This window comes from Schistocerca piceifrons, chromosome 2, assembly GCF_021461385.2.
Source record: "Schistocerca piceifrons isolate TAMUIC-IGC-003096 chromosome 2, iqSchPice1.1, whole genome shotgun sequence".
In the NCBI taxonomy this organism is placed as follows: domain Eukaryota; kingdom Metazoa; phylum Arthropoda; class Insecta; order Orthoptera; family Acrididae; genus Schistocerca; species Schistocerca piceifrons.
The window spans coordinates 817,486,392-817,499,193 of record NC_060139.1 but is presented as its reverse complement, the minus strand read 5'-3'; the positions used below and the strand labels follow the sequence as shown (position 1 = coordinate 817,499,193).

General features: G+C 42.7%; 1 pseudogene; it reads right to left on the bottom strand.

Moving 5' to 3' along the window:
- Positions 1-12,407: 12,407 nt before the first annotated feature.
- LOC124778864 lies at positions 12,408-12,526 on the bottom strand (annotated as a pseudogene).
- Between the last annotated feature and the right edge of the window lie 276 nt (positions 12,527-12,802).

Genomic DNA, 12,802 nt, shown 5'->3' with positions numbered 1-12,802 from the left:
ACCTGTGGTTGTACAGGTACGAACAGCCCATAGTGGCTCGCCTTCACGCAATCCTTTTTATATTTTTTGTGACTAAAGCCCTGCTGGCCTGTTAATTATTTTGTATGTGACATGGAAGTACTGTCTCTGTCTTTTATTGTTATTCAGTACTTACACTTTTTATATAAAAATGTCTTTTCCTATAAATTTGTAACTATGTTTTAGGCCATTTTAATTGTTTTAATTCTGATGAAAGCACTCTTAGAAGTGTTGAAACCTGCTCAACAAGACTAAAAATGAAACTTCCTGGCAGATTAAAACTGTGTGCCCGACCGAGACTCGAACTCGGGACCTTTGCCTTTCGCGGGCAAGTGCTCTACCAACTTTTTTTTTTTTTTTTATATATAAAACCTTTATTAAAAAGAACAATGTTACACATTGCAAATACATACTAAGTTATACATACATGAAGTTATTTAAACAAAGCGGTTTGATTATTTCAATTGCGCTGACATTAAGGAAAGACAACAGAAGATTGTGTTACTGACTAAATCACCAGAAAGAATTAAATTAAACATAAATACTTGAGAATGGCGGAAAGGAGATATATAATAAAGTTGACTAGCCTTCCAACTACACTTTCTGGACATTAATTGAATCTAAGCATTTCAAGTGATCAGATCTATATAATCAGTCTTTCACTGCAAAAATGAACAGGGCAATGTGCCAGCCATTGAATATTACATTTATCGGATAGAATCTTATGGTTTTAACCAATCGATAAGGAAATTTCTATAAAAAACTGTCTGTTTCCAAATTTCTAGTATAAGCCAATAATGCACCTTTCATGTTTTGTGTTTGGCACTATTAGACACACAATCTCAATGTCACATAAGTTCTGTACATTAGCTTATAAATTTCAAAAAACTACTCTCTGAAGTAGAGAAAGCACACATAATAAATATACTGTAAAATCTTAAATAATATCCTTAAGGTAACTATAATACATCACTGTCAACACAGTCTTCTTTTTTATATTAACCAATGCCCATTCTTTCAAATACAATTTTTAGCATATTACCGAACTTTTCTTGTGATTCGAATAGCTTCTAATTTTGTGGAACTCACACAGCATGTGTACCTTGAACTCTATGATGCTATCGGATCCTAATTTGTTAAGGACGTAGTTAACAAAATTTCCCAGCAACCAGTACACAGCGTTATTTTTTGCTTCTGGGAAATAGCGTGCTTCAGGCCTGTTTATCAATGACAGCGATATATACTCAGGGGATGTTCTTGTAATCAGAGCTATTTGCTCCCGGATCCACTTCCAACTATTCATGTGACCACTGCAAGTATATCTATGAATTACTGTGTCAACTAGATGGCATTGTTGACATAAATTTGTTTCACAGAGTCCGATTGCGTGCAGTCTTTCATTGGTGCTAACTATGTTGTTAACTGTCTTGTACCATGACGTTTTTATGTTAGACGTGAGCACATTAGAACTAATGTTCTTCCAAATCTCAGTCCACTCAATGTTTGGAAACTGTCGTTCTATTTTGTTTCTTCCTTCGCTTTTCTTTCGTTCCCGCATTATGGCTCTCGATGTTAAGTGTCGGGACTGCCTGAGTTCGACACTGACATAACTAAACTCAACATAGAAAATCCTCACGTGCTGTAAGCGACTGTTGATATTCTGCACGTCAATCGGGGGAAGCAGGCTTGGAGGTTTAATGATCTCGAAAAGTTGGCTGGTTATGCTTTCTCGCGAGTCTCTTATTAAATTAACTTGCCTTTTGATAAAAAGAGCAGAGGCTTTATCCGTTATGTCAGTTAATCCTAGTCCACCATTTTTAGGATCTAAAGTGGCTACTTTAGCAGGTACTCTGAACACTTCACCTCTCCACAAAAATTTTGTGATTTTGGACATTATTCTTCTCGCTATCATTCTCGGTATTGGAAACAGCTGGGCAGTATAATAAGCCTTAGCAAGGATGCATGAGTTGATATACTGTGTTCGTTGAACTTGGTTCATATATCGAGTTAAATTCTCTACAATGGCTCCTTGCACTTTATCTGCTGCAACTTTCCAATTTAAAGCCGTCATTTTCATAGGGCATGCTGTCAGGGTGATCCCAAGTGTTTTATGTTGTCCGACTAATTTTGCCCACTCGACGTTGATATTAGCAAAACCTCTGAGATTTAACATCTTACTTTTTTTTCCGTTTGCATTGGCTCCAGATGCTCTACAGTACGAATCAATCACTGTTGCTAGCGTGGTTACCTCGTCATTATTCCTTATAATGACCCCTATATCGTCAGCATAGGCTCTTATAACTGTTTTGTTTCCTGATAATGTTAAGCCTTTTAATGTATCATGGACGTGTCGGAGGAAAGGTTCCAGCGAAATTGCGAAGAGCGACATGGACAGAGGACTTCCTTGAGGAACACCTCGTTGTATTTTCATCGGCCTGGATTGTTGACAATTCACCGCTATTTTAGCATTTATTCCAGTTGCTATGTTCTTAATCAACTGGATAACCCTATCGTTGAAACCTATTTTCTTCAATGTCTGTAGAAGATATTCATGGTTAACTACATCGAACGCCTTATAAAAATCTAAAAACAGTAAAGCACACTTTATGTTTGTTACAGAAGTTATTGCAATGATATCCCTGAATTCCGCTAGATTTTGAAAAATGGTTCTGCCTTGCGCACAGTTCTGATGTTGACTAATAATTTTATCTGTAAGGCATGAAATTCTCTTGTTTATTATTCTAGCTATTAATTTATAATCAGAATTCAGCAGTGAAATTGGACGAAAATTATTTAAATCTTTGTTTCCATTATTTTTTGGCACCAGAACAATTTTACTCTCCTTAAACTCAGCCGGAATCATTTTACCCAGAATAACCTCATTTACAATGTCCGTAATTTTCGCACCTACTATTGGCCAGTAACGGATGTAAAACTCTGCTGGCAGACCATCCGGTCCTGGGGATTTTTTTGGTGGCGAGGCGCACAGAGTCTCATACACGTCTTCTTCACTGACAACCTCGAGAAAATTTTCGTTGTCATCTTCTGTCAGCTGTGGGGCTATGATGTCAAGGAATTCTTCCAAGGAAGTATCACTACTTTGATGTACAGAATATAGCTCGCAATAATAGCGATAAATCTCGTCCATGATATCCTGCTGGGTTCTGAGAATCGTGCCGTGTTTTGTTCGAATTTCTTCAATAAAAGTCCTTCTCCCGTTTTTCGTATGCTTCACTAAATGATATAGGGAAGTAGTTTCATCTGCTGACACCGAATTTGCCTTCGATTTTATCTTCAACCCTTCCATTTGACTTCTCTTGATATTAAGTAACTTGGCTTTGACTTTTTTTATGTCTGCTATCCGAAGTGAGGAACCTGCTGAGACTTGATCATATAGATCTCTCAAAACAGAATAGTAATACTCTATAGTGCATTTCATTTCCCTTGCGCTCTGGGCACTGTATTGAATAAGAACTTTCCTCAACTTTGGCTTTGCCATTTTAACCCACCAGTCAATAGCAGTGGCATATCTACTACGGGCTCGCAGGCATATTGCCCATGTTTCTTTAATCAGATCTTCTAAATCATGATTAACTAACAAGGAAGTGTTCAAATTCCACTGATTCTTGAATCGGCGAACCGGCTGTCTTGTTAGATTTATGCAAGCTAAGACACTTGAATGGTCTGAAAAGTACGTAGGAACGGTTTCTACTTTTGTCACGGAAGTTACAAGATTTTTAGAAATATATAGTCTATCAATCCTGCTCCGTGATGTTGCCGTGGCATAAGTGAACTCAACAGTGGAGGGGTATTTGATTTCCCATATATCCTTTAATTCTAAACCAGTAACTAATTGTTTTAGTTCACTTGAGAAATTAAAATTAGGTAACTGATCTTTTCGATTTAAAACACAATTAAAATCACCTCCAAGTAATAACTGTCTTGGTGATTTCCTTAACAAGTATATCAGGTCATCTTTGAAGAAACGTGCCCTGTCAGCTCGATGAGAACTTCCTGAAGGGGCGTACAAGTTGATGATAGTCACATCGTAGATGTTTAGTCCTATTCCCCTTCCGGATTCCAGTCGTTCCAACTCGCTTACTGTAATCCCTTCCCTTACCAAAATAGCTGTTCCAACACTTGTTTCGGGAGACACATTTATGTAACTGACAAAACCGGGAATTACCAAATCCGAAATTAGAACTTCTTGTAACAGGGCAATATCAGTCGCGGATTCGTACAAAAATTCCTTAAGGGCCGATAATTTCAAACCGGTCGTGATTTTATTTATGTTTATAGTGGTGACAGAATAAGATTGCGTCATTGTGCTGTCACTATGTAGTTGTTTTGTTGAACTAATTTAGTTTACTGTGGTTCAGGGTTCAGTTAAGCTGTAACAGTTTTCTCGGAAGGCTGAACATGGAATAACACTTCAATCAGTTTATTAGTTACTGTCCCGTTTTTTTCTACTTCTGATGTTTTCTCTTGTGCCGCAAGCAGACTGATTTCCTGGTAAACTTTCTGATTTTTCCTCCAGTGATTCGTGTACGACCGTTTCGGACTGAACATTCTTTGGGCTTGTGTCGCCCCTACTGGATTTTCCCTTCCCTTGGTTACGAGCTACATTCTCATTTGGTTGCGTCGGTATTTTACTTCGCGGCTTATCTGGAGCAGCAGCAGACGCTTTCGCAATTTCGGTTGCCGGCGCCTGCCCTGAGGTGTTGACCGTGATTTCAGTTTGGCCACCACTTCCTCGTTCTTTATTAATTTCACTCACTTTCTGATCGAGGGAAACAAATGGAGACTGCAGTTTTGCATCCTCTCCCTGAAGTTGTTTATTAACAGATAGATTCTGATCTTTGCAATCGGCTACTGCACCTGTTGTTTCTTGCAAATTAATGCTACTTACACCCCTTTCATTTTCTGGTACCGTATGTGTATTATCTTTCTGTTCATTAGTTTCCATTCGCATTTTGCCTTCAGGTTCCTCTGCCTTCTCATCGCACTGTTTTTGCTTGCGAAGTGAGGGAGTGGGACAAGACAGCTCGTCCTCTGAGCAACTATCAGTTAGCTCCAGAGGTCGTTTTTTCGGTTGCATTTCAGTTTCACGAGTAGTGGCAACGGGGTTTCCTTTTGTTGTTAACGGGGGAAATTGACTGTTATCGTGAAGGGAGACATCAGTTTGTCCCGCTGCGTAACCATCCTCAACCAGTTGTTCCGGGCTATTCTTTGGTAACAGATCATTTAAGGTAAGCTTCTGACGCTGTATCAAATTACTTTTAAGCACAACAGTTCGCCGCGGACATTCCTGTCTGAAGTGGCCGGTTTCGTTACTTATATGACATGTAGCTTCCTGACCTGTATAAACAATTTGTGCCTTATACCCACAAACAGTTATGTGAGACGGAATATTCGTCTTAACGTCCATCTCTACACAGCGGACCCCGTTAAAACACTGCAGTTTAAAGCGAGGCGACCATCTTTCATTTGCAATTGATTTAACGTCTCCGTAGTTTGAAAGAGCTTCCTTAATCTTATCATTTTCAATTTCAATGGGGAGATTCAAGACACGAACGGTTTTGTAATGAATGTCCGCTCTATAGATGGAAACCTTACTTTTATAACCATTTCTATGCACAAAATCTACTTCATAGCCCCACTTTCGTAACACTTTATCAACAGTCGAAGCACTGATTAACTTGACAAAAACACAGTATTTTTCCTGATCCAGTTGCCAGGTATGAACGGTTTCAGAATTTAGACCAATTACCTGTGTAATCCAGTCATCAATTTCCAGGGATGTCGGCTGAACAGGACGGGATTCTTTGTCAAAAGCAAATACCAGAGTATTCTTCCTGAGGTTTGTAGCCATGGTTAATCCAGCGAAGCAATTTCGGTTAAACAACCGAAATTCCAAGTAGCAGCAGCAAGACCAGAAAGAGCGATCAGATCACAAGGAACAGGAACGAACACGGAGATTAACGGACAGACGGCACTCGGCGAAGCACAAGTACAGCGATGTAAACACTGAAGCGCAGCGCAACAGTTAACAGCGGCCACTCGCGAGCGCGGCTGAAACGGAACTGACCAACTGAGCTACCGAAGCACGACTCACGCCCGGTACTCACAGCTTTACTTCTGCCAGTACCTCGTCTCCTACCTTCAAAACTTTAAAGAAGCTCTCCTGCGAACCATGCAGAACTAGCACTCCTGAAAGAAAGGATATTGCGGAGACATGGCTTAGCCACAGCCTGGGGGATGTTTCCAGAATGAGATTTTCACTCTGTAGCGGAGTGTGCGCTGATATGAAACTTCCTGGCAGATTAAAACTGTGTGCCCGACCGAGACTCGAACTCGGGACCTTTGCCTTTCGCGGGCAAGTGCTCTACCAACTGAGCTACCGAAGGCATTGGCACCTGGATATCCTACATTTACCTATAATGTTGACGAAGGCAGTTTGCGGTCTCCGAATGACAATCAATACTATACAGTCTCTCAAATGGCTGTGTTTGCTGCAGTCAAGCCTGTGAGGACGGGGTGTGAGTCGTTCTTGGGTAGCTCAGTTGGTAGTGCACTTGCCGGCGAAAGGCAAAGGTCCCGAGTTCGAGTCTCGGTCGGGCACACAGTTTTAATCTGCCAGGAAGTTTCATATCAGCGCACACTCCGCTGCAGAGTGAAAATCTCATTCAAGACTAAAAATAATAGTGACCGAAGGCTGATTTGTTTCAATTTTAATTTAGAAATGGTCACTCAACCAAACAGCCATGTTTAAAACTTTGGGTCATAGAGCCATTGTATCCTCTGCTGAAGCAAGTTTGCTGGCAAATGTTGTAAATGGTGGTTGCTATCCTGCATTTTGGGACTAGCACGGAGTTGATGTCCGAAGTGCTTCCACACATGTTCTATCGAGGAAACATCTGGGGATCTTGCTTGCCACGGAAGTATTTAGTGATCACGTACAGTGTTCGTATAGACACGTGGCTTGTGTAGACAAGTTTCATCCTGTTGAAAAATGGCATCGCGATCCATGGGGGGTAACTTACGAGGACGCAGGATGTTTGGGACATGCCGTTATGCAGTCAGAGTTCCCTCAATCACTTCCAGCCTTACCTGCTGGATCCCAATCTTGTGACACTAGGAGTAGCAACGCTGTGGCGCTACAGACATTGTATGAATGGGACCCCAGTGAGCAGCCACACATGTAGACGACTGTAATCTGGGGACAATAATCAACTAGTCCATCTGCTGCTAGTCTCCGACAAATGATGACGGATGACACAGTATGCTGCAGTTACTTATTCTCGGATGGAAGGTACAACGTTTGGAACGCCTGGTTAAATCCGCAGGACAGAACAGGTAGTTAGAATTGTGGAAAGGGGCCAAAAATAAGCGGCTGTCAGACTTGAACACATATACCTTCATTTAGTTGCCCAAATATTACAGGGCACCGAACGAGGTGGCGCAGTGGTTAGACACTGGACTCGCATTCGGGCGGACAACGGTTCAATCCAGCGTCCGGCCATCCTGATTTAGGTTTTCCGTGATTTCCCTAAATCACTCCCGGCAAATGCCATGATGGTTCCTCTGAAAGGGCACGGCCGACTTCCTTCCACATCCTTCCCTAATCCGATGAGACCGATGACCACCCTGTCTGGTCTCCTTCCTCAAACAACCAACCAACCATTACAGGGCAAATTCCGAGCTTAACTGACGAATGAATATGTCACACAATCCTATGGCTTAAGGGCAAAACCTCTTCAATTTTTAAAACATAACTACAATAAATGTTCAAAAGGCAGAAAGGGCACGGTTTTATGCTTAAATAATATTTCAAATGAGGCTGAAGGCCCAAACAATCTAAGACTTGACAAGTAAGGAATTTCAATTTTAAAACAGCTGAAGGCCCATGATTTAAAAAACACAACTACAATAAGTTTTCAAAGGCAGAAGGCCCAAAGCTTTATCCAAAAAAAAATACTTTAAAAGAGGCTGAAGGCCCAAATAATGCAAGACTTGACAAGTAAGGAACTTTCAATTGTAAAACAGCTGTAGGCCCATTATTTAAAACCCAACTAAAAGCATACAAATTCAATCCATCATCTATGAGCCATTGAAATACACAATCAAACAGCAATAAGAAAAGGCAATACAGCAAGCGGCACTCAGACGTTTCCGGGGGTCGGTCTGCACTTGAAATATTAACGTTAGCTGAGGGGAGACAGGTAATCGGCCCAACTATTTCAGATCCGCCGGCAACCCAACCAAGAGACAGTCAACGGACCCACCAACAAGGCGACTTACTTTCCACCCGACCAGTACACAAGGAACTCTAAAGCCAAAACGTAAAAGACGTAGCCGCCATCAAACCAGTATGCATAAGTTGTCAAAACTACACACACGTGTTGGACAGCGACGACACGGTGAGGAAAGAACTCTGCCTTCATTTTACGTCAGCGGCCGGGGCTCGTAACCGGAACGCTAACGGCCACATGGCAGAAAATTCCGCTCGTGTGCTTGGACTTCAAGTAACCAAAATACAGTTAAACTCCACCGGATGGTGGCCAAGCTTTCGCCAACTCGAACACTCGCTGTTGCTCACGGAAATACCTCCAACAGCCAACCATGAAGACCAACGGTGCAATGTGAACAGACTGGCTTCGGTAATTAAATCTCCACTCAACTTTGATGTCCTGGGTCGGTGTGCCACGAATCTCGTAGCAGTCGGAACAGCTCCCACACACTCCGACACTGCATAGAGAACGCCAGCGGGCCCGGCCCACAACGCCGCGCGGAGATTTCCTGGCTGATCCACACCAACCGACCGACTGTCGCACATCAGCAGGGACAGAGCAGGCAGCGACTGTGCAATAACAAGGACGAATCACGAGTCGGTACACGCAGCCAACCCATAAGCGATCACTGGCCAACATACACGTCGTCCGACAAGACGACCGACCAACGACCAACCAACGTGGTCCGCACTCAAGTGATATGTTTCGGCAACCGTCGGGCGAGTCAAGGCTGTCCGGACCTCACCGCAGCCGCGCCCCGACTGAACTTCTGCCGCGTCCTGTCAAACACTGCCAGGTCCGAACTGCACTGCTAGCGCCTCCCAACTCAATGGCAGATCCGAACTACATTGTAACACACGAGGACCGGGAAGTAATAGCAGTCCAGCAAAGATAATATGGCAGGGCCTATATCGATAAGCGCTGCTGCTGCCGCTCACTGGCAGGCAAGGCAGCAACTCAGTGTCAACAGTAATTGAAAATTAACATAACGAGATGGCAGTACCGTGAAAACAAGATGTAAAATAAGAAATGGCATGAACACGAGCCACACACGGCTTAACGGTGAAGGGTTTATGGTGTAGTTGGTGCACAGTACGGTGACGTACCTTTTTAATGGTCGGATTGGAAGATCCGGAACCTTGACAACCAGCATGTCTGCTTCCACATTACCACACAGTCCAATATCGGGATACTGTGACATCCGAATGCCCCACAAATCTGGGTACTGCACGATTCGACCAGCCTGCAAAATGAGGATCCACAGTGAGGATCCTTTTATACTTTTTCAGATACTGTCCCACACAGTGATCACACATATTCTGATGCTGTTCACGTCCCTTATACACCCGACCAGGCCTGGTAACAACACCGTACACAAACAACACTAATGTACTCTAGTGGCAGTTCTGCCTGTCACAAACAATTGCAACTCTAAACACATACATATCCGCCAATGGTGTGTACTTGTAAGAGCTTACACTGACATCCGACCATGTCCCTCGGGTGATTCACATTTTTTTGTCACGCATTGGATTACTCGGCCAATTTCCTGTAAACAACCATCTGCACTGCTACGTACCAACCATGTATCAGGCAGCTTACCATAGAATTTCATAATTGCGAGTCCTCGTTCACTTGGTGTTCTTGGTGGGAGTGTCAACAAGTGCAAAACGAAATGGCAGCGTTTCATCGCGTTAGCAGGTCACGCGGAAAGCGGACATCAGCCCTTTGCGTGAACTGGGTAGCTAGCATCAACAGGAGCTTAGTAAAGCAGAACGACAGAGAAGTATAACGTCACCTTGTTACGCGAAATAAAAAGCCGCATTGCTAAGGCAAGTAGACGTACTGAACGTTACGGACCAGTCTGGTGGTATAATAAATGTGTTAAGCAAATAGGGAGCGATATGAATCTCTGATACATTCATATTAGGAAGGCCTATGCGGTCATTACAAGTGACATTGGGTCAACACTAGCCGATATTCCAGCATTTGAGTCAGAAGAGAGTTGGTCAGAAGGATCGATGGTGTACAGGACGCATGTACTCGATTCTCTGACACGGTATTAACGCTAGGTATAAGTCTGTTGTAGATTTGATGCTCATACTCAACACCGCCAACAGCCGCCGGAGAGATGTCTTCCTCTCCGAAAGCACCAGTCACGAGTTCGGCGCTGCTGACAGCTTTCAACGCACATGAGAAGGCCTGGGTGTCTTCCATGTCGACTTGGGCCAGGACGCCACCTTCCTGACACTCCAGCGGAGCCAGGGCTCATACGCGCATGGCAGGAGAATGTCGGAGCACTTCTGGACCAGACAACAACTGTCATCGCAGTTCAGAGAGCAGAGATGAGCCACAACTACGGGAAGGGACCGAGGACCTCCTAGGCCGGCGTGTGTAAGCCTCATATGCACGCACCACCTTCTTCGAGTGCGGAGGCTGGAGACGCAGCATCCACTTTCTGAGTAGCTGCCGCGTGTTTGCGGTGCACACGGACAAGCAGCGGCAGAGGACGACCGTAGCATCTGTGGCGTTCTCTGTGTTATTCAGTGGTTCGGTATTTAACTAATTTGTAAATGGAAACGATAATCTTATTTTATTACACTGAGTAATTACTAAATAATTTTTCTCCGGCTAAAGAGCTAAAGAACTCCAAGTTAACGTCGTGTTAAAGTGTTGCCTGTAAGTCGTGTAAGTGTCACTAAATCACAGTTCATACAACAGATTCTCTACAACTATCGATTAAGATGGAAGCAGTTATCTTCAGCAAAATGATCATGAAAACCACCGAATATCAGCCGCGCACAACACTGACGTATGTTGCCTGAAACAATATTCTTCGCAACTCGTGCGTATTTAATTTCGGCTCTATACATCAGCTAGAAAAGTTTGTTATAACGTTCGTGCTATGAGCACTGTTTTTTAAGAACTAATCTGATTCGAATTATTTTCTTTAAAATGAGTTCGGAACCACCGGCACCCATTTATTTTTACACATTTGTATTACGGTCGGCATTTATGTCTGCAGAGTTGAGTAATTTGAATTGGAATTTGCCGCTGAGATAATTGTTAAGATGGCGGCAGACAATTGATAGAGACTTTCTATTGTTACAGCAAATAAGTAAATATTTAAAATGTTTATTAAACGCTATAAACTATACTTTCATATTGTGCAGTATTTAGATCTCATCAAGCAAACATTTGATTTGTTTCTAAGGAAAACACAGACAAAAACGCGATACAAATCGCTATTACCAATGGCTGCACTCGTTGCAGCGGAAAGAAATAATTAACACACATAATGCTTACTGAGAGAGGAATTAAAGTTACAAATAATTATTCACTCATATTTATAATAATAATGAACTCTATTTTCAGGTAATAATTAACAAATAATTACAGTTTCTTAACAGACCTCAGTTTGATATGCGTCCGCAATCTACAAAATCCATCCAACAAAAGGTAAAAACAAAGGAAGACAAACGCAGATCATAAAAGGAATTTACAATTATCATTATCTTTGTATGATGCACATCGATATGTCTAATTACATCATAGAATATTATATAAATAATTAATATTTATAAGTTTTCACTGTTTTTTCATACGTCGAATAGATAATGTTTATAACTGTTAGAGGCATAATTTCCTCTCGTCGTACTGTAGCTAAAATTTATCTCGTGGATGTTACACATCGCTAAAGAAGAGATGTATTGTCAGATATAAATGGTTAAAAGTCACTTTTCTTTTACTTTGCCCACCAGCGTACACAGGTTACAACCACGTCCTCTTCTCTGAGGAACCGGCAAGTGGTGAACTGGGAGAGTGTCTCCTGACACACCAGCCATCTGCCACGCCTCCCAACAGTCACCACCTGCAGTACTATAACAAACAAACTCGGTCCTAATAGATCTTGAAGGCCCAACGGTACCGACAGGCCGCTGCGTCACCCTCAGTCCTCACGCGTCACTGGATGCGGATAAGGAGAGATGTGGTCAGCACACCGCTCTCCCAGCCGTTGTCAGTTTTCGTCACCAGTGCCGCTACTTCTCAGTCAAGTACCTCCTCTATTGGCCTCACACGAACGGAGTGTACCTTGCTTGCCAACAGCACTCGGCCGGCCTGGACAGTGACCCATCCATGTGCTAGTCAAGCCCGACAGTGCTTAACTTCGGTGATCTGACGGGAACCGGTGTTACCACTGCGGCAAAGCTGTTGGTAGCCATCTGTACTGAAAGCTATTAAATCATCTCTCTCTCTCTCTCTTTCTCTTTTGCAGCGTTTAACGAACCGTCTCCATAATGTGCCTGAGATTTTTGTTGTAACTTTGAGCCCACGTAACACCTTTCCTTTCGCCACCGTTGTCAGTTAACTTAAGGGAGGGTAGTGAACCGTATTTTCTGAGGCAGTGACAGGCAACAATCCTAGTGTTTGGTTAAAGGGGTGTGGGAAACCACCTGAAATCAAAGGGTAGTCGGTACACTACACCAAATGTC